Source organism: Urocampus carinirostris, chromosome 4, assembly GCF_059441175.1.
Source record: "Urocampus carinirostris isolate Australia breed hairy pipefish chromosome 4, RoL_Ucar_1.0, whole genome shotgun sequence".
Lineage (NCBI taxonomy): Eukaryota > Metazoa > Chordata > Actinopteri > Syngnathiformes > Syngnathidae > Urocampus > Urocampus carinirostris.
The window spans coordinates 45,737,689-45,750,455 of NC_142352.1; the positions used below are offsets into that span (position 1 = coordinate 45,737,689).

The following is a 12,767-nucleotide window of genomic DNA, read 5'->3' on the forward strand; positions in this document are numbered from 1 at the left end:
TGAATAGTCAGCCCTCACACATTTTTAAATGACAAAAAGATGATAAAAAGTTTGACCATAAATTAAGAGTGTTCTATTACAGTTCTCCCCATGCTTGCGTGGGTTTCCTCTGGGCACTCCAGTGTCCTCCCACAATCCAAAAACATGCATGTTGGATTAATTGGCCGGTCCAAATTGTCCCTTGGTGAGTGAGTGAGTTCTCTGTCTCTTTGTGTCAAGTCATGTATAGCCCTTTATCACAAAGACTCACAAAGGGCTGCACAGATCAAAGACTATTGCAAACTATTATTACAGACTATTACGACACCATCCCCTGATATTGTCAACATAAAATATTGGTTATTCATATGCTATAAGATAGAAGTGTGTTTTAAGCTTAGATTTAAACATTTCCACTGAGGTTGCAGATCAAATCTCAGGGGGAAGAGCATCCCACAGCACCAGGGCCCAAATAGAAAACGCTCTCGAACCTGCGAATCTCTTCTTGGCTCTTGGGATCACTAGTCGACCAGCATTTTCCGAGCGAAGGCTCCGGACCGGAACATAGGGCGACGTACCCTGCGACTGGCTGGCAACCAGTTCAGAGTGTCCCCTGCCCACTGCCCGAAGACGGCTGGGATGGGGTCCAGCACCCGCGACCCTACTGAGCATAAGCAGTGCAGATAATGGATGAGTGGATGTTTAATGTCATCTTTTGACAGTAAGATTACCCCGTTACTGAAAAAATAACGCCGCTGTGTAACGACATCATCTATAAGGGCATTATTCCCAACACTGCTAATGACTGCGAGCTTCTCAACTGGACAAACACATAAAGGACTTGCAGACCTACTGACGTCATAAATAGCCATCACCCGCGTGAATTCCCTCATGATGAACTGGTGCATATTTCAATATATTTTCCAAGGATAAACGACAAACATGAAAGCAAAATAAAACACATGACATTATTATGTGTGTGAATTCAAACAGCTGCCACATTGTTTTGTGAGCACACTGACCTCACCACAGGGGGCATTTTCATGCATACTGAGAGATCAAAGCTCCCGAGAACGGAAACATTACACTTGTAACGCGACGCCTTTCCTTTTCCAACAACCAAAGAGCAGCGCTATATCTACATCAGACATTTTTTGCATGCTAATAATGTTAATGTTATTCAGGGCTATGCAAATAAAAATGACTTGACTTGACATGACTGTAAAATAGTAGGCTGTAGTAAGCATCCGCTGGTAAATGTGTTGTTTATGTGCAAATTTATTTTTCCGATTTAATCTAATCAACGTTGCACAACCTTTGATGACATAATGAAAGTTTTAACCCCTGTGTTGTGGTAGGGAGGGGGTCGGGAATCCTTTGACCCAAAGAGCCATTATAGTAAAACGATTAAGATATCTTTTTTTGGGAGAGAGAGCCAAAGCATATATTTTAGAACAAAATTCAACAAAACCGCCAAATCTGCTCCCTAGACTAAAGCTATTTTTTCAGCGCAATTTTTTCCCTGTGTGACGTTAGATCAAGTGTGTTTAACCCTATTTAAGTGGCGAGTTACTTTTTGTTACTAACTAGAGCAGAGGGCAGCCACTTTGATATAAATATCTAAAATAGTAACTTAGCTAGATGGCTTCCTAAATAGCTAAAAAGGTAGCTTGATAGTTAGCTAGAAAGGTAAACAGGTAGAAAATTAAAAGGGGAGCTAAATAGCTAGCTAAAAGAGGCCATCTAAATAGCCAGATAGAAAGCTAAAAACAAAGCTCGTTAGCTAGTTAGAAAGGAGGCCAAAATTTAGCTTGATAACTTCCAAAAAAGGTAAAATGTTAGCAAGATGGCATTCAGAAATGTAAACATTATTGAAAAAGGATTACATAGACTCAGTAAACCAAAATAACGTTTGACTATAAAATCACACTGGTGAGCAATTTTTAGATCCGCAGGCACCTAAAATGTCCTTAGGAGGCACCCCGGTGTCTGCAGGCCCCACGTTAGAGAACCCAGCGTTAGATGAGTAGATCTTTTATGAATTATGATAATGCCAGACCCTTTGTTCCAAAGCACAAATATACCGTATCTCCCTCATTGTTCAAACCTCGGGGAGTACTGTGATGAGAGACGGACGCGCAATCTTAGCAAGACTTTCTTATATAGGGAATGATTTTAACCTCATTAACATATACGGCCATGCCGACAGACAACTCAGGTACGAACTTTTAGAGGACATCCAGTCGCATATGCTAGGCCATCAACCACTAATCGTGGGAGGAGATTTTAATTGCATCCTAAGTAGGAAGGATAGAAAGAGGAACGATGAGGAGTTTAAAGTAGATAAAACATCAACTTTATTACAAGACATGTGCCGGACATTTAAACTGGTGGACTGTTTCAAATCCATACATCCAGGAGAGGAGGGCTTCACCTGGTTCAGTAGTGACAATGCCAGAGCCTCTCGAATAGACTACATATTTACGAGGGGTTTAGCACAGAGTGATGCAAGATTAATTCCAGTTTTTTTTTCGGATCACTTGCTACTGTCCTGCTCTTTCTCATTTCCTTCAGGTATGACTGTTGGGAAGGGTTTGTGGAAGTTAAACTGCTCCCTGCTGGAGGATGAGGCTCTAGCCGCACAATACAGGGAGCTGTACAAAGACTGGCAGACCCTTCAAGACTCGTATGATTCACGAGCACAATGGTGGGAAATGACAAAGAAACGAACACAGACCTTTTTTAAAAATGCAGGGAAAAACAAGAAACTTAAAGAGATGAAACGCATGTCGGGACTACAAAGAAGACTCCAACGCTATTTCATCCTAACAGAAAAGGGGATGGACTTTAATGATGAAATCAAAGAGACCAAACAAGAACTAAACGCTTTGGCGGAAATAAAGAGCAAAGGCATCATAATAAGAAGCAGAGAAAGAGAAATAGAAGAAGGGGAAAAATGTACACGCTACTTTTTAAAAAAAATTATGGGCAAAAATGAGGGGATTTTTAAACTTCAAAACGAAAACGGGCAAATAACAAAGGAAAGTAGTGAAATAACCAGATTGGTTGAAGACTACTACAAAAAATTATTTGAAAAGAAAGAAACATATGAGAATGAAATGGGGCATGTATTAGATCATATTTCAAGATCAGTGCGTCAAGACCCCTTTTTAACATCGGACTTTACCCAAGACCAACTGAATGATTGCATAAAGACTATGAAAAAAGGCAAATCACCCGGGGAGGACGGACTCAACCTCGAATTTTACCGGACTTTTTGGGATATTTTAGCACCAGATCTGTTAACTGTTTTTAACGAATTTTCCAGTCGAGACCATATGCCAGACAGTTTCAGAATCGGGATAGTTACTCTATTGCACAAAAAAGGAGACAAAATTGACTTAAAAAACTGGCGACCCATAACGCTTTTAAACGTGGACTGTAAAATTTTCAGCAAGCTTCTAGCAACACGAATGTCTGTTGTCTTGGGAGACTTGGTTGATCCAGACCAAACCTGTGCCATTGTGGGAAGGAAGATCAGCGACAGTCTCATGCTGATCCGTGACACCATTTGTTATGCAAGAGACAGAAACATGCGACTAGCGGTCCTAAACCTAGACTTTGAAAAAGCCTTTGATCGAGTCTCGCACCAATACCTCTTTAGGGTATTGCAAAAATGTGGTTTTCCCCAAAAATACATCAATTGGGTAGGACTGCTATACCGAGACATCTACAGCAAATTCATGATTAACGGGAATTTATCGGAAGCAATCGAGATCAACTGCGGTGTACGTCAAGGTTGCCCTATGTCTCCCCTTCTCTATGTTCTTTGCATTGAACCTTTGGCACAAATGTTAAGAAAAGATAGATTTGTCGAAGGCATCAATATCCCAGGAAGTGGGGGACAAATTACCAAGTGTGTTTTGTACATGGATGATTTTAATATTTTGTGTACTGACCGCGCATCTGTTGAAAGAGCCCTTGACTTGACTGACCTGTTTGGGAGGGCGTCTGGGTCAAGGCTAAATAGAGAAAAATCACAAGTGAAGTTTTATGGAATGTGGAAAGAGACAGAAAAGGCAGGACTCCCGCTGACGGTGTTAAAGACAGACCAGAAAATCCTAGGGATAAAATTCAATGCGGATGGAGGAGGCGAGACCAACTGGGATGACGTGACAAGGAAAGTTAAGCAAAAACTTGTTTTTTGGTCACTAAGAAAACTGACAATAGAGGGGAAGGTCCTAATCATTAAAGCGATCATCCTCCCAATGCTTTTGTCAATCAGTTTAATTTTTATGCCTAAAAGAAACGTGCTGTTACAACTGGACCGAGCCATCTTTCGCTTTGTCTGGGGCTCAAAGTGGGAAAGGATAAAAAGAGATACAATGAAAAAGAAAAAGGAAAAAGGGGGGAAAGGAGTGCCTGACCTCCAGCTTTTCCTGGGAAGCAAATATGTCTCTCTCCACTTCCAAAACGCTGTGGGCCCACCCAACAACCCGAAAAGTCAAGCAATGACCCGTTTTTGGATGGGCTCATATTTGCGGAAGCTAAAGCTTGTACCAGACAATCGTTTGATTCCAGTTTCGTTTAACTTGCCACCAACACATCTCTTTATTCGGGATTTTTTGAAGAAGTTTGATTTGGAAACACAAGAAGGTCACACTTTACAAAACCACAGGGCCCTTATTGCTATTGTGCAAGAGCGAGCTACAGTAAGCCCTGTGCGGGGGCTTGCGTTTGGCGAATCCACAACGGTTTGGAGCAACGTCAATCATCCTGCCCTCCCGAACAGACTACGAGATTTGTCATGGATGGTGGCTCATGAAGTTCTCCCAGTCAGAGCTGTAATGCACCACCGAGGAATGTCGGCGACTTCGACGTGCCCTCGACCTGGCTGTGGCGCCCAGGAGTCGGTGAGGCACCTTTTTTGTGAGTGCAGCGCTGCCCAGGTCTTGTGGACAATGGCCGAACAACTAGGAAAGTTCCCGGACTTGCCAGCAGGAGAGGTCCCTGATGCACAGTACGTGCTTTACGGGGTGAGTCGGTCGAGGAGGCCTCGGAACGACTTTGCCAGGGACTGGCTCACTCTCGCCGCCATCAAGGACGCCATCTGGACCTCCGGAAACCTGCTGGTATGGAGGTGCAGGCAGATCCCCCCCGTGGCTGTGCTCCAAATGGCTGCAGATACCATACAATCTGCGAGCGGCGGGCCTAGGACGCAGCCATAAAGAAGACTCGTCTGCACCCACCCGGAGGGGGGAGCCGGAGCTACACTGTGGGAGTCCCGGCAGCAACGGCCTGGGTTGTGGAACCCAGAAGGGAGAGGACCCACGCAGAAGGGAAAGGACCCACACAGAGGACTGGAAGAATGCTGCTTGGGAGGGTGGGATGGCAGAGCTATGCCCTTGCACAATAGTATTGCCTTTTACACGCTGGTTAACTACTGTTAAAAGAAAATAACTCTGAAATTGTTTAATTGATGTTGAAAATGTCAGGAAAAAATGTTAAAACGTCATATCGTCACGTCATATTGTCAAATATAAAAAAATTGTGAATATGCTTGATGGCTGTGTTTTGCTGCTGTTGGTGTCGGTGGATTTGTTCAGACCGAGGACAATCGACTTTGGCCTGGACGGATCTATTGACACTAACAAAGATGTTATATAATGAAATTGTGAATATGTTTGATTTTCGAGAAGGTTTGTTCAAACCTCACTTTGTGTTTGCTGTTAAAAACGTAATATTGGAATATAATATTGTGAATGTGCTTAATTGCTGTTGAGATTGTCATGATTGTTTTCTGTTTTCAGTGTCAATAAATTTGTTCAAACCTCATATTGTTAGAATATGATATAATGAAATTGTGAACGTGTTTAATTGCTGTTAAAAGTGTCAATAAAATTGTTCAAACCAAAAAAAACTAAGATCATTGAGGCTTATTTTTTTTGTAAATAATAGTTTCAGAACAAGGTGTAAGCAGTCCTTTGGCAACATGTCACAAAATACTGCAAACAAAAAGTTTCCGGCAGTGGGCGCATGTGAGAGAGATAGAAAAATGCTGGGTGTGAAGAGATCTACCCACCCCTACCGCTCACCTAATCAAATCTGTCCACTCCGACAGCTCACCCAATCAAATTGCTTTGTCTACTTGTCTCTGGGAGTATACACTTTGTTCTGTGGGTTTCCATCATAAAGTGTCTCGACAGTTATCGTACATTATTCAATGAGCTTCAATATGAAGGATTCCTTAGCACCATAAAGCCAAAACGCGGTCTGTTGGTGTGATACCATGACTGTGAACTGTAGCAAAAACTGTGCCCTTTATGTATCGGATGAAGAATTCTTTACAAAGAGCATTGCATTGGTTTTTATTATAATAATAATAATAATAATAATAATAATAATAATTACCTTTGTATTGTCATTCTTTGTAACAATGTACACAGAACGAAATGTCAATATACCTGACCCGTTGTAGCGAGCCGATGCAGCCGCAGCCAACAGAGGGCGCCGCCATTATACCAATTAGGTATGACTCGGCCGAGGCGCGAACCAGCGACCTCCCAGTCTCAAAGCGGGCACACTACCATCTAGGCTACTGAGTGTGACTAACACTCCGAGGTGAAGCGTTATAGATACAATTTGCATGATCAACCTTTTATCTCCGAGCTATATGTACTCATGAAAAGCAAGTCATAGGTTCCCGACCCTTGTGTTATGGACTTCCTTGGCCCATATTAATGTTATAAAATGTAATAACTGATGTGTCTCAGGACCCCAAAAATTAATTACAATGGGATTATATGGTTATGGATGCAAACAATATTTGTTAGGATTTCATATTTATTATAATAAGCTCTTTCATTTGGTGGTGAGGACTGAGTTAACAGCGGTTAAGGGTACAAATTCCTAACACGACATTTGGGTCAAACCTAAACAAATGATAACAGTGACTTCTCAAATGCTCTTAAAGGTTCCATGATTCTTTTAATTTGCCAACACTTACGTTGTATAAAATCCAAATTTTTCATGTCAGATGGTTGTTGCCTCATATTAAGCTATGTTTAGCCGCCAGTACAAATTCCACCGTGGCTTAGCAGAGCAGATTTATAGCGTAGAGATGACAGATGAGTCCACGTTTGTTTTTGGGATGTGTGGAAAGGTCACAGCATCGCTAAATTCTAGCTTCCAGCCACAATCGCTATCTACTGTGTGAGCTGTGATGTACAGCAGGGGTCACCAACCTTTTTGAAGCTGTGAGCTACTTTTTTTTACTGATTAGCAAAGAGGTCTACCAGTTTGGTGTATTTTAGGTATTTCTAAAAAAAAAAAAATAGACAAGGTGTTATTATTAAATTGTTACTATGTTACTATTATGTTATCACTGGGTATCTATAAGAATTACAAATGTCTTTATTGCCATTGATGACAATGTAGTGACCATTGTTTATGGGATAAACATGTAAAGACTTAAAAGAGATAGATGAGAAAGAATGTCAGAATAAATATGCAAATGTATGTGTGCAATATGTTAACAAGGTAGTGCTTGGCCTAAGGTAGTCAAATATTTTCAATTTAGCTACCAACTTAGCTACTATTAAATAGCTATTCTAAGTCTCTTACCGTCACCCATCCTTACTATGTAAACAACCTGCTTTTTTTGCAATTAACCAGCGTTTCGAAACAGTAATCTACTGAATATCACATGCATTGAAAACTGATATGTGCTCTACCATAAAGCTAATTATGCCAAAATGAACCAAAGGATAAAACGGGAGACGAATGTTCAGAAAATAAAACATCATTAAATATTTCAAACAAGCTCACAGGTAATTTCCATAGAAGTTGCAAATGCCCTGTACTTTAATGTTCTATTGCATTCCCCCAAAGATTTAGATACAAAGTCGTTTTAGTAAAGTTTGCATGAAGAGGCCATGTCACGCCGGGTGTTCTTTTTCGGAAAAACGAAGTGCAGCAACGTTTAACAGCCTCAAAGAAGTGGTAAACATTCAGACTTTTATAAGCTTTTAGATCAGCACAAAATAGAGGTACAGACCGTGAGGACCCAAGTTAGGCAGACGGGAGGACTTGTTTAGATGTGTGAATGTCAGGAGAAAGATTGTATGGGTCAGTAGCTAGCACTGCTAATGCGATTATCAATTTCTCTATACAGCGCCCTTTGTGCTTTCCGACAAGGTGAGCTACCTCATATGACAGCTGCACGATATTTGATGAGTAGTCATTGCCAATGGTTTTGAATGGTATATATTTTTTGGGAGTTGTTGTCTACTGTTTACTGGCCTCGTTCACTGTTTACTATGGTTTACTGCCACCTGTCATGGCGTCGTCACGGGGTGAGGTCATGTCAAGTTAAATCAAGTCAAGTCATGTTTATTTGTATAGCCCTTAATTGCACGAGTCTCAAAGGACTGCACAGACCTCAGATTATTGCAAACTACTGACTATTATTAAACCATCCCTTGATCCAAAAACTACATGAGGACAAGGAAAAACTCAAAAACCTCAACATGGGAAAGCAAAGAAACCTTAGGAATGGACAGCAGATGTTGCGATAACAAACAATAGACAGATATTGCCAACATCAAATATAGGTCATTCATAAGATCTAGAATATGTGTGTTTAAAGCCTAGATGTATGCAAAGAGTTAATATATACTTGAACGAACCCTGGGAGAAATCTTTATCTTCTCTGCGTGTATCAATTCAGTGAATAAATTTGCATGTTCCATTTTTATCTATGGGCCAGATGTACCCATGAAAAGAGACATATATGGCCCGTGAGCAATAGACTTCTCGACCCCTCACTTAAAGGATTAAATAACCATGGAAGAACATATTAGCACGGTGGTCAGCACATTCGCCTGACGTGCGAAAGGTTCTTGGTTTGAGACAGAGTGGAAACATATGTTGGCCTGGGGAGGGATGGGCGCCACCATGCTGTACTTGCCCAAGACACAACACAGGAAATGGTGTTAAAGGGATCCAACCAACCAACAAATGGGTCACCAGTAGTCATTGGGAGATCTTTACATCTTTATAAATAAATAAACATTTTTTTTCCTCACTTGCGCGAGTCAAGGTCGAAAAATACACATTAAACAAATCATTTTAAAGGCCTCGTTTAAAGGTCTTTATAGCTGTTGTCATAACGTTGAAAAAACACTCACAGGATTACATAACTACAAAGGGGCACATTTTTCTTTTATCAACAAGTCAACCGTGTCAAGGTCGAAAAATGTATTTCTAATTCCTAAAGATTGATTCATATCACGTATGTCATGATGAAGGCACTTTTATATATTTTCCAAAGTTCTTTGGGAATATACAATATCAGAAAATCACTTTTTAAAGTGACTTAAACAAAGCCATACTCAAGTTTATTTGTGATGCCCTTAATCACAGTCTTTAAGGGCTGCACAGACAAAAAAAAAACACATTAAAAAAAAATCGCTCATCAAATCATACCTCACATTTATGGCCTTAAGAGTACTTCAAAGATGTGTAATGATAATAATAATACACACATCTTGTTTTAGTGAAGATGCGTTGGACAAAACAAAGTTGACATACATTCCTTTATTTGTTTCCCCCCCAAAATGTATTTATTTGATATTTTTCTTCATATGCAAACAAAAGAAATGCACAAACAACAACAATATACCGGAGCATATTTATCTCTGTCATTTACACGCAGTCTTCGGGAAAATATTGAATTAAAAATATACTAAATGGTTACAGTTGTTTTGTGTTAAAGGTTTTTTCTCATTTAACTGCACCATTTTTGAATTATCTTTTTCAAAATCAAAATATTTACAATTTATGAATATTATTAATACTATTAGTACAGTGCTGAGTGTCTGCAAATGCAGAGTGAGGCACGCCATTTTCTTGCCTCAGTGCAGAGGGCAATAGTGAGACCAAAGATTCTGATTTGGTGCACACCTCATCCCAAAACAATACAAATAGCGATAGTATTAGCAAGCAAACAGCAAGTCAAGCCACCCAGAATTTTTTTTTTTCGTTGCATTGATTTTTTTTCTGTAATGGAGGATTAATTATCTATATTTGCTCTAATTCAAAAGGAGCAGCAAATAGACTTCATTTATACGACAAGGTAAACAGTACTAGCTGTTTTAAATGGGGGGAGCCAACCCAAAACCCCCCCAAAACAGCCTGGGTAGGGATAGGCACCACTAGGCTGTACATGCCCAAGCCACACCACAGTAAGTGGTAAACCAACAGATCCGTGAACTGTAAAGACAATTATTAAAAAAATAATAATTCTATGCTAGAGTTTATTTATTGCTTTTTTTGCTTTGCCAATCAAATGATTATTAAGATATAGGTTGTCCAGAATTTTTATTTGCTGATGCCAACTCCTGACCCAAACCATCATTGCAGCCTCTGTCAAACTGCTTGCTTGTCGTGTGCAAGTAGGTGCATTTCTTAGACGCACTTGAATATACTCTTCTTTTTCGTGTTTATTGGGGTTTGGGTTGGTGTTTGGATGGTATCTACAAACACTTTCTTACTTTCACCATTTTCATGCAACCCTAACAAAAAAAACGAGCATGAAATAACTCTAACCCCTCTACCACCCCCTCCTGCTTCCTAATGTGTTGCAAGTCCCAAACAGCTCTGATTAAAAAAAAGATAAATGCATATAGGTGCAGTGGAAAAATGTTTTTGAACTTAGTTAGCCATTTTTAACACATACTTGAAAGAGAAAATATTCTACACATCAAACGACAAGCATGTGTTCTTCCCCTGATAGGCCGACTAATTTTCCCTCACCAGATGTAATTTCACCGAGGCCAGTGCCTATCTTCCAAATGAAACTAAAGAAGGAATGAGAATGAAAAGGAAGATTGTTAGTCACAGATACCAATATTCCCTTAGTAATCCTAAAGGGAATTATTCTCCAGAATCTTGGTATGGGTTTATAGAGCTGAACATGCAAAAAATCCTCATAATATTAAAAGAGGGTGCATGGCCCGACAGGCAGAATCCCCTACCATCTGCCTACCCAACCAGCCCCATCTTCACATTTGAATACCGGAGCCCGGTACACTGGGAGGACTGTAACCCCTGCCCCTTCAAGCCTGACCAGAAGAGACCCAGTAGTCACGCCAACAAAAACTAACCCTGACACCCTCTCACCCCCTTTCAACTGAGGCAGTGTGATCGAATATCTTGTCTGCAAAAGCGTCCATTCACTTACAACAAATTCAATTAGCCCCTGTTTTAAAACACGAGTGTCAAAGATCCCTCCCTATTGTGAGTGACTGTCACGATTAAGCAGAAGACTCTGTTGCTCTCCAAAAGAACGGTAGTTCCAGGACAGGCCGTGCTGCTAATCTGCATGTTTGCAATTGTGAGGTGTCGACGCAGGTAAACGGAGAAGGAAAAACCGATAGGGTGGGGTTTGCTCAGTCACAGTGCACTCACTTGCACTGTTTGGTTGTCTGATGGGTCGCTACGGAAACCTCAGCTCAGCTTTGTGAATCCAACGAGGCGGTGACATCATCTTCTGTATATTCGCATCGGTGTCAAGTCCAAGGAAGCGGCAACAGGAGAGCGCTTGACTTGCTGGGACAGCTGACACACAAAGGCACACTAAAGGGGATGTCAACACACTCAGTCATGACATCACTGCAGTTAAATAAAGAAATATGGTCCACAACACTTTGTTTCAGGCGTGTACTCCATTTTACAGACAGTTTGCGCATAAGCTCTTCCCAGACAAACAATAAAAGCCTAAGAGCTGTGCTCCAAATGGCTGCAGGTACCATACAATCTGCGAGCGGCGGGCCTAGGACACAGCCATAAAGAAGACTCGTCTGCACCCACCCGGAGGGGGGAGCCGGAGCTACACTGTGGGAGTCCCGGCAGCAACGGCCTGGGTTGTGGAACCCAGAAGGGAGAGGACCCACGCAGAAGGGAGAGGACCCACACAGAGGACTGGAAGAATGCTGCTTGGGAGGGTGGGATGGCAGAGCTATGCCCTTGCACAATAGTATTGCCTTTTACACGCTGGTTAACTACTGTTAAAAGAAAATAACTCTGAAATTGTTTAATTGATGTTGAAAATGTCAGGAAAAAATGTTAAAACGTCATATCGTCACGTCATATTGTCAGATATAAAAAAATTGTGAATATGCTTGATGGCCGTTGAGATTGTCGTGTTTGTTTTGCTGCTGTTGGTGTCGGTGGATTTGTTCAGACCGAGGACAATCGACTTTGGCCTGGACGGATCTATTGACACTAACAAAGATGTTATATAATGAAATTGTGAATATGCTTGATTGCTAATAAGATTTTCGAGAAGGTTTGTTCAAACCTCACTTTGTGTTTGCTGTTAAAAACGTAATATTGGAATATAATATTGTGAATGTGCTTAATTGCTGTTGAGATTGTCATGATTGTTTTCTGTTTTTAGTGTCAATAAATTTGTTCAAACCAAAAAAACAAACAATAAAAGCCACACAGACACTGCACTAAAGCTATTAACGGCTACCAGGGGTTGCACACCTTTTCCAAGACCAAATTCAACCACTTTTTAAGAAGTTTCAAAGCCGATTTTTCCAAAATCATTATAAATATTTAGCTAATCTTGGCAGTCACCATTCAGTAATATACCTGTTCCTTATCACGATAACAACTCAGTGTGGGAGAAATGGCAAAACACATGCAAAAGGTTTATCAAAGCCCAAGGTTTTTGACATAAAATTGCCAAGGGGAATTATTTACCTTTAACAAAACAAGTA

General features: G+C 40.7%; 1 protein-coding gene across 4 annotated transcripts in view; it reads right to left on the bottom strand.

The window, feature by feature from the left end:
• Positions 1-11,701, bottom strand: part of LOC148367684 (alpha-protein kinase 3-like) — a 49,715-nt gene extending 38,014 nt beyond the window's left edge. For 3 of the 4 annotated variants that reach the window (XM_088334699.1, XM_088334703.1, XM_088334702.1), the window contains exon 1: positions 11,449-11,701. The gene's annotated coding sequence lies outside the window, so the exon portion shown is untranslated. Of the gene's footprint in view, positions 1-8,035; positions 8,076-11,448 lie in introns of those variants that run through there. The other variant, XM_088334700.1, reaches the window with a different exon arrangement.
• Between the last annotated feature and the right edge of the window lie 1,066 nt (positions 11,702-12,767).